The sequence below is a fragment of the Zophobas morio genome, unplaced genomic scaffold (genome assembly GCF_036711695.1).
Source record: "Zophobas morio isolate AGI-343-1 ecotype UQ-CSIRO unplaced genomic scaffold, CSIRO_AGI_Zmor_V1 ptg000005l, whole genome shotgun sequence".
In the NCBI taxonomy this organism is placed as follows: domain Eukaryota; kingdom Metazoa; phylum Arthropoda; class Insecta; order Coleoptera; family Tenebrionidae; genus Zophobas; species Zophobas morio.
Window position 1 is genome coordinate 6048462 of NW_026972110.1, and position 6714 is coordinate 6055175.

Here is a 6714-nt window from a genome sequence, read left to right on the forward strand (position 1 = left end):
ACAGATTTACAACCGAACGAAAAACATTTGTTGGACTAATACCAAAACTTTTTTTTTAGAAAGGAGGATTAATAAAAATGTACAATGTGTGCAATTCTGAAATATATGAGAAAAATTACACATGACTGGAAATATTATTATTATTCACGAATTGTGTTTTTGAAATTTCTGATGCTGACACAGTAACATATTGTCACTTTTTTTTTTGTTTCATCAGATTTCTAATAGCAACTTCTGCTGATGAACTTGATGCAGGCACGTAACCAGCTTTTTATTTTGGAGGGGCCCAGCCCGGGCACTCATTTCAAATAAAGGGGCCTTTAAAAAAAGTCATATCAGTTGTATCGGCTAATTGCTTCAAAAAGTTATCGACAAAACTGTTCACAGCAGTATTGCTTTACTCAAAAGAGTTATATTACAAGATAAGAACATAAGATTACTCATAGCGAAAATTTACTGTTGATCTGAAATTTCGAATTTGCTTTGCTTTTAAAATTTAAAATTAATTTAAGGGGGCACCAGGGGTGGCACAGGGTTTCGCTGGGGTGGCCTGTGCCCCCCCAGGCCCCCCCTTGGTTACGTGCCTGACTTGATGATGAACTTGGTGCTGATGTAGAATTAAAAATTATATTTGCTGTGTCTATCTTGTTACTCATAGACTTATAGAGTCATCTATGTACTCCTCCACAGTGGCGGCTCGTGACTGTCTGATGTGGTGACGCGATGATAGAAGTTTGATAATAATAGTAATATTACTTGGTCTTACTAGTTAGTAATGATAGAAGTCTTGCCTGAATACCGGTCATTCCCGGGTCAGTGGTAGGTCCTAATAATAATAATAACACCCATAACACATTCAATCAACAATATTTTTACAAGTCAAAATTTTGTTGAAAGTAGCACTTTCTTGGAGGGATTCGGGAATAGTTGTTGTGTTCTTTTCTAAACGTTTTAAACCCATGAAATTTTTAATGTGTACTTTGGAACTTTCATGTAATTTTGCACTTCAGATGAAATTCTTTAAATCGTTATATCCCGGGATATTGTGTAAATATTACGGCAGAGCCATTTATATGTTTCGTAGGTACCAAGTTGATTTAAAAGACTTGGAGTACTGACGATTCTGTCGCTTATCAATGGAAGTTAAATGAATTAACGGTTTTGACTGCTCGATATTTAGCAAAATTTGCCGACGTTGTAACTCGATTCGCCGTGAAAACGGCGTTTCAAGAAGCAACACGACGATATCGTACTCGGGATTCATTTTTCACTCACCTGTACCTATGAAAGAGACAATAACACAAAACACCAACACGTGGGTTTTTATTCACGTTTATGCTAATTACCCACGCACCCCGCAACCCTGCCGTTCTGTAAAATAAATGGAAAAATGGTTTAATGAGTACGCCGAAATTGGCCGAGAAGCACCGAAGATATCGCCTCAGTTCCGAGCGTACGCATGTATAGGAGTATAGGAGCTGAGCCATGGAAATCCGTGTCTGTGATTGGCCTTCGCTGGTTCAAGTGAAGCGACGTTCTGGCCGCTTCAGTTAAAGAACTAGGGGCATAAATCGTACGGTATTCAACGGAAAATGTCAGCAGGAAGCGTATAAAATACAAAATCATGTACAGATTTCCCATTTCAACATATTTTTGTAACTAAAAATGCATTGAAAACTTTTTTTTAATTTTGACTTAATTTATGTCAATCTGTTCTTAAGATATATGCTGTGAGGCGCCGCCTCACTTGCCTCATCTGACGAGCCGCCACTGCTCCTCCACCACACTCGATCAACGTCAGCCTCCATAAAGTTTTAATGCCATCAAATTTCCTTTATCTCCTGTAAATTCTTTGACATTTGACAAATTTAAAAAGATGGCTATTGCTTAAGGTATTTTGGCAGAACCAAAAAAACTTCTATTATTTGTTTCCTTTGGACGGAGAAGAGCATATTTTTGTAGTATTGTGGAATCGCGGCCATAGAAAACTGGAACATTAGGTTTGACACACACTTCCAAATTTTAAAAATTTTTGGATTAATTGATATTTTGTTTGACAAATCAAACAATTTTGACAAAGGCACTACCCTGTTTTTCAAATCAGGAGTGCACATCCGAACTGATATTACGATATTAAAAAAAAATAAAGCAAGTAAAACTGTCTTATGTCAAAGTAGTCCAGTTTTCTATGACCGCGACTGTGCATATTGGATGTTCAATTGAAAAAGTCATTAAGTTGGCCTTGATTTTTTGCAACCTTGTGAAGTATGTCTACAATAAACCTAAAATTTAATCTATGACAGCTGACAACGGGGAATTAAGGTCAATTACACAAACTGTATGGATTAATAAAACATATGTGTTTTTCGCTACGTTTTCTTTTATCGAAAAACAAGGCAACTTAATTATTTTTTCACCTGAACATCCTTTACTTTCATGTAACCGCAAATGATTCTGGTTTCTTAGATTTGTTATGAGACATTTTTATTAATACGGCGGATGTTATGTTTTGTTATATAAGCAAGTTCTTCTCAGCGATATGCTCCAGCAACTCCAAATATAAAAACAAACTTTAGTAAAGATAAGATTTATATAAGATTTAATAAGATATTGTTGTGTGTTACGCCTTAAAGACAAAACACGCTGTGTAGTTAAAAATAATTTTAGGGTCTATTTCTCAAAGAACTGTATAACTTTGATCTTCGACTTTTTTTTCTATTTCTAATTAATAAGTAATTAACGAAATATCGAGGAACGCGCGCTTAGTGATTTACCCTGTATATTTATCATTTGTGTTGAGGAATGTTTCCAGTGTTCTTGAGATAACACATTTGACTTCGTTGCACAATATCCATTATGTTTACTTCTTGAAAATACAAGTTTAATAATGCAATATTGGAACCACAATGTAGACTATTTCGTTCTTTGGGAAATATATTGAACAGAATGTTGTGTTGCCGTCTTATGTCGATAATCTTCAACTCATCGATACGTCACTTTATTGATGAGATAAATTAATTATTTTGAGCTTAACAAATTTCAAGTTTTAAAAGTCAAATTTGTTTTTTTTTTATGGATACTGTGGCACATATGCATATTTTTACAAACAGAAAAAAAAATACAAATCATTTGATGTATTACACACTGACACTTCATTTAAAATTTATGTGTATCAAATTTTAAGATTTTTTTGAATATACAGTCGCGACCTTTGAAAATTGGCCCGCTTTAATATCCACGAAGTTCTAAATGTGTCAAAAAACATAAAAATATGTTCCTTATAAATTTACGAACTAGATTCAGAACAGTGATCAAACTTGAATAGACCCTCAAACGAAAAATAATAAGTGTGGGAATAATTTGTACGTAAAGACAACAGGAATGTTTTATAAGCAGTATATATTGTAGATGAATATGTGTTAATAATGGTATTTAAATATAAGAAATACATACAAAAACTAAATTTAGTCTACCCTCTTTTTAACAATACATGTGTTTACACTGCAGAAGTAGCAGGTTAAAAACGGGAAGTAAGAGATCCTTCTGAATTCTTCTTGCCGCGTTATGGACCTCTGAAGCATAGAATTAATTCTAAGCTCTAAACCAATAACCTAACAGGGCCGGCCTTTCCTCATTCCCTAAACGCTAAAACATGGGTGCTTGTGCAACCATTTTAAATTAAAAAGCCGTGTTCTTCAACTTGATAATGTCGCATTAGGGTAAGAGAGTGGTCTGCTACCGATGTTCGCTGTGCTATTGGACCACATTGTTCAAATGTAAATTTTTGTGGGGCAATAAAAATTAAATGGAGCCTAAATAAAACTACACTTAACTAAATAGACAAAATGTTTATTTACACAAAAAACAGCGATACAGGATCTTTTTAAATGTTGTAACTTTCGAGAATACTTATCGTTAAACTTCACAAGATAAAACTCCTTAACATTCTGACATTAAAGTGGTCTAGTTCTCTGATTTTTTTCTTTACAGTTTTGTACGATGTTCTGGTAATAGTCAATAAAAAATTACTGCCAAAACGTTTCAAGCTGTTCTGTATGACGCGGTCCCGCGTCACAATTGCTCGTTTCCGATCCTATGGATGAGTTCCAGGAGCTGCGGTCTTTTTTGAAAGATAGAGTGGCTAATTTCTGAAAACTGGGCCCAGGTCCATATTTCGATATTGGGAACCTTGATAAAAGTTTCGTTCCTTTCCCATCATTTCCTCTATGTGGGTGGTCAATAATAAGATCTAGTAATATAGTCTGAAGTGAAATGGTTAATGTACATAGCAGCCAATGATCCTAAAGTCCACTGTTATCTTGGAATGAAACGAAGCCATGCTTTTCTTGACAAGACGTCTTTGGAAGAATCAAAAGTTGAAATATTGTGCTCTACAACCAGGCGCACAACAACGTCGGGGCATGATGAATTTAAAACCATGAAGTAGTAAAGTTTTCAGAGCACCTATATATATATATTTTTAATAAATGTAGCACATAGTTTTAGGACTAATTTCAAACACTCGTTTCATGTACAGCAAAACAGAAATTTCAGATACCTGGACCGTGCGCTGTACCGTATTATATGTACCTATATGTGCAGCTTGTGCTTAGCAGGACTACGTACAGTGTTGTGGCTTTTACTGCAACACGGCTTGTTAAATTAATATGACTGTGGTGATTAGGTTATTGAAATTTTTATTTCTTTTCAAATGTGGTTTCGTGGCCTTGCTTTTTCTTGGCGGAAAATTTATTTTCTAAAATCAGGACACCACATTATGCAATCATTTTAAATCATCTGGAAGTTTCTTAAACAATTTTATAGCTAGTAATCGGGCATTTTCAAATTTTTTTAACCGATGCAATGTTGGAATGAGACGATGTGTTCTTTATTATATGTATATTTCGGGTATTATAATTATGTTAATATTATATATTTTTTATATTTATTATAATTATTTTTTTTTGTTTTTAGTAGGTGACGGAAAAAACATATTTTTTATAATACTTAAAATTATGTATCATCGTGTAGATTTTGACACGAATTTTCTTATAAAACTAACATTATTATTACCGCTTTTCCTATTAATTATCCTTTCATAAATTCAAAATGGCTCATTTTGTTTAGATTTATAGTGCGTTGTGTGTATGCTAATTTGACAATTTTGAATAAAAAATTGTAATTTTAGTTGTATTTCAAGTCTTTTTAGTAACATGAGAGTAGAATAAATAGTTTTCATCACACGACTGAAGTGGTTTTTAATTCGTATTCTCTCTTTGTTCAGACATAAACTTCGTATTTACTTTTATTTCTACACTTATATAATTGTTTCTCTACAATAATTGAAAAATAGCTAGAAGCTGATTGTACGAAACCAAGAAAACAAGCTGTTTTTTTCAGGCGACATGAGTAAAACTGAAGACAAAGCACCATCGAAAAAGAGAAAACGAAATCCGGAATTGTATGATGGAAATGTAATTATGTAATTAAATATGCGGAAGTTAAAGGCATTTAAGATTACATAAGTTTATCAAAGGATAACGTGCAAGTAAGTTTTTAATTAATGATGGTTTCACATGACAAAATAAACAACAAGTATTTAAGTTGATATAATTAAGATATCCATTGTACAACGTAACTCATTGCAACTAAGTATGTAGTAGATAAACTATAAAAAAACCTTTACTTGAATTTTGACTTAACAGAAATTCAAATTAGAAGAGTTTATACTTTCAGTTTGCCACGAAGTGCGCATCGTTAGTATCCTCTAGTAATTACCATTTTTCTAAAAATATTAAAAAATAGCATGGGCGTGTACATTTTTTTCCGAAAATCGTTCAGGGCTTGACAGTGAATATCTTAACTCATGTTTAAATAAAAACATTTTGGAACTTTTAAATTTAAGAGCCAAATTTGAACGTGAGATTTCGGTTTCAAATATATTCATGTTTCACCTATGAATTGCCTACAAGAATTATAAGTCAAGTTTAATCAAAGCTTCCAGACGAACTGTTGAAAGACAACACAATGTCGTAATTGCTGATGTTATTGCAGCTTTTTTGTTCGATAATATACAATACTAACCTTGTCTGAATATGGTAGTACAAGAAATATACTGTCTGCTTTGAGTGAACAGCTTGTGAGAAATTTTAAATGTTATGTACCTCATGGTCATGGAAGACTCGCTAATAAACGAACTAACATTGATGTACATACGTTGTTATAATAGTCCACAAACAAATTATATTGCACTCTAACTCGGATAATGAGCGGATTTAGGACGTTTTTCCCATTGTAAATTACCTGCAGTGCTTTTACCGATTTTTAAATTCAGGGACGCCTCACAATATATTCAGTCCTTATTCCATTAGTCACAATAGAGTAATAACTAACAACATATTTTTTGAATTACGTTTATGATTGTGTAATTGTAATAATAAAAAGCTCACATATCTTTCACAATGGTATTATACATACATGTATATTAAAAAAAAGTATGCCTGCAAAAATTAAGTAAATTACTGAAATACTAATCGAAATCACTATTTGCAGTACATATCAAAATCGTTTTGTAAAATGTCGCTACTGTCATCATTATTGATATTAATAATAAATTGTTTAAAATTTGATGATAGATACGAATTTTCTGTATTAATTACTTGTCGAATACAGTTCCTCCAAGTCTTGACCAATTTTCGACACTTCTTGCTTGAT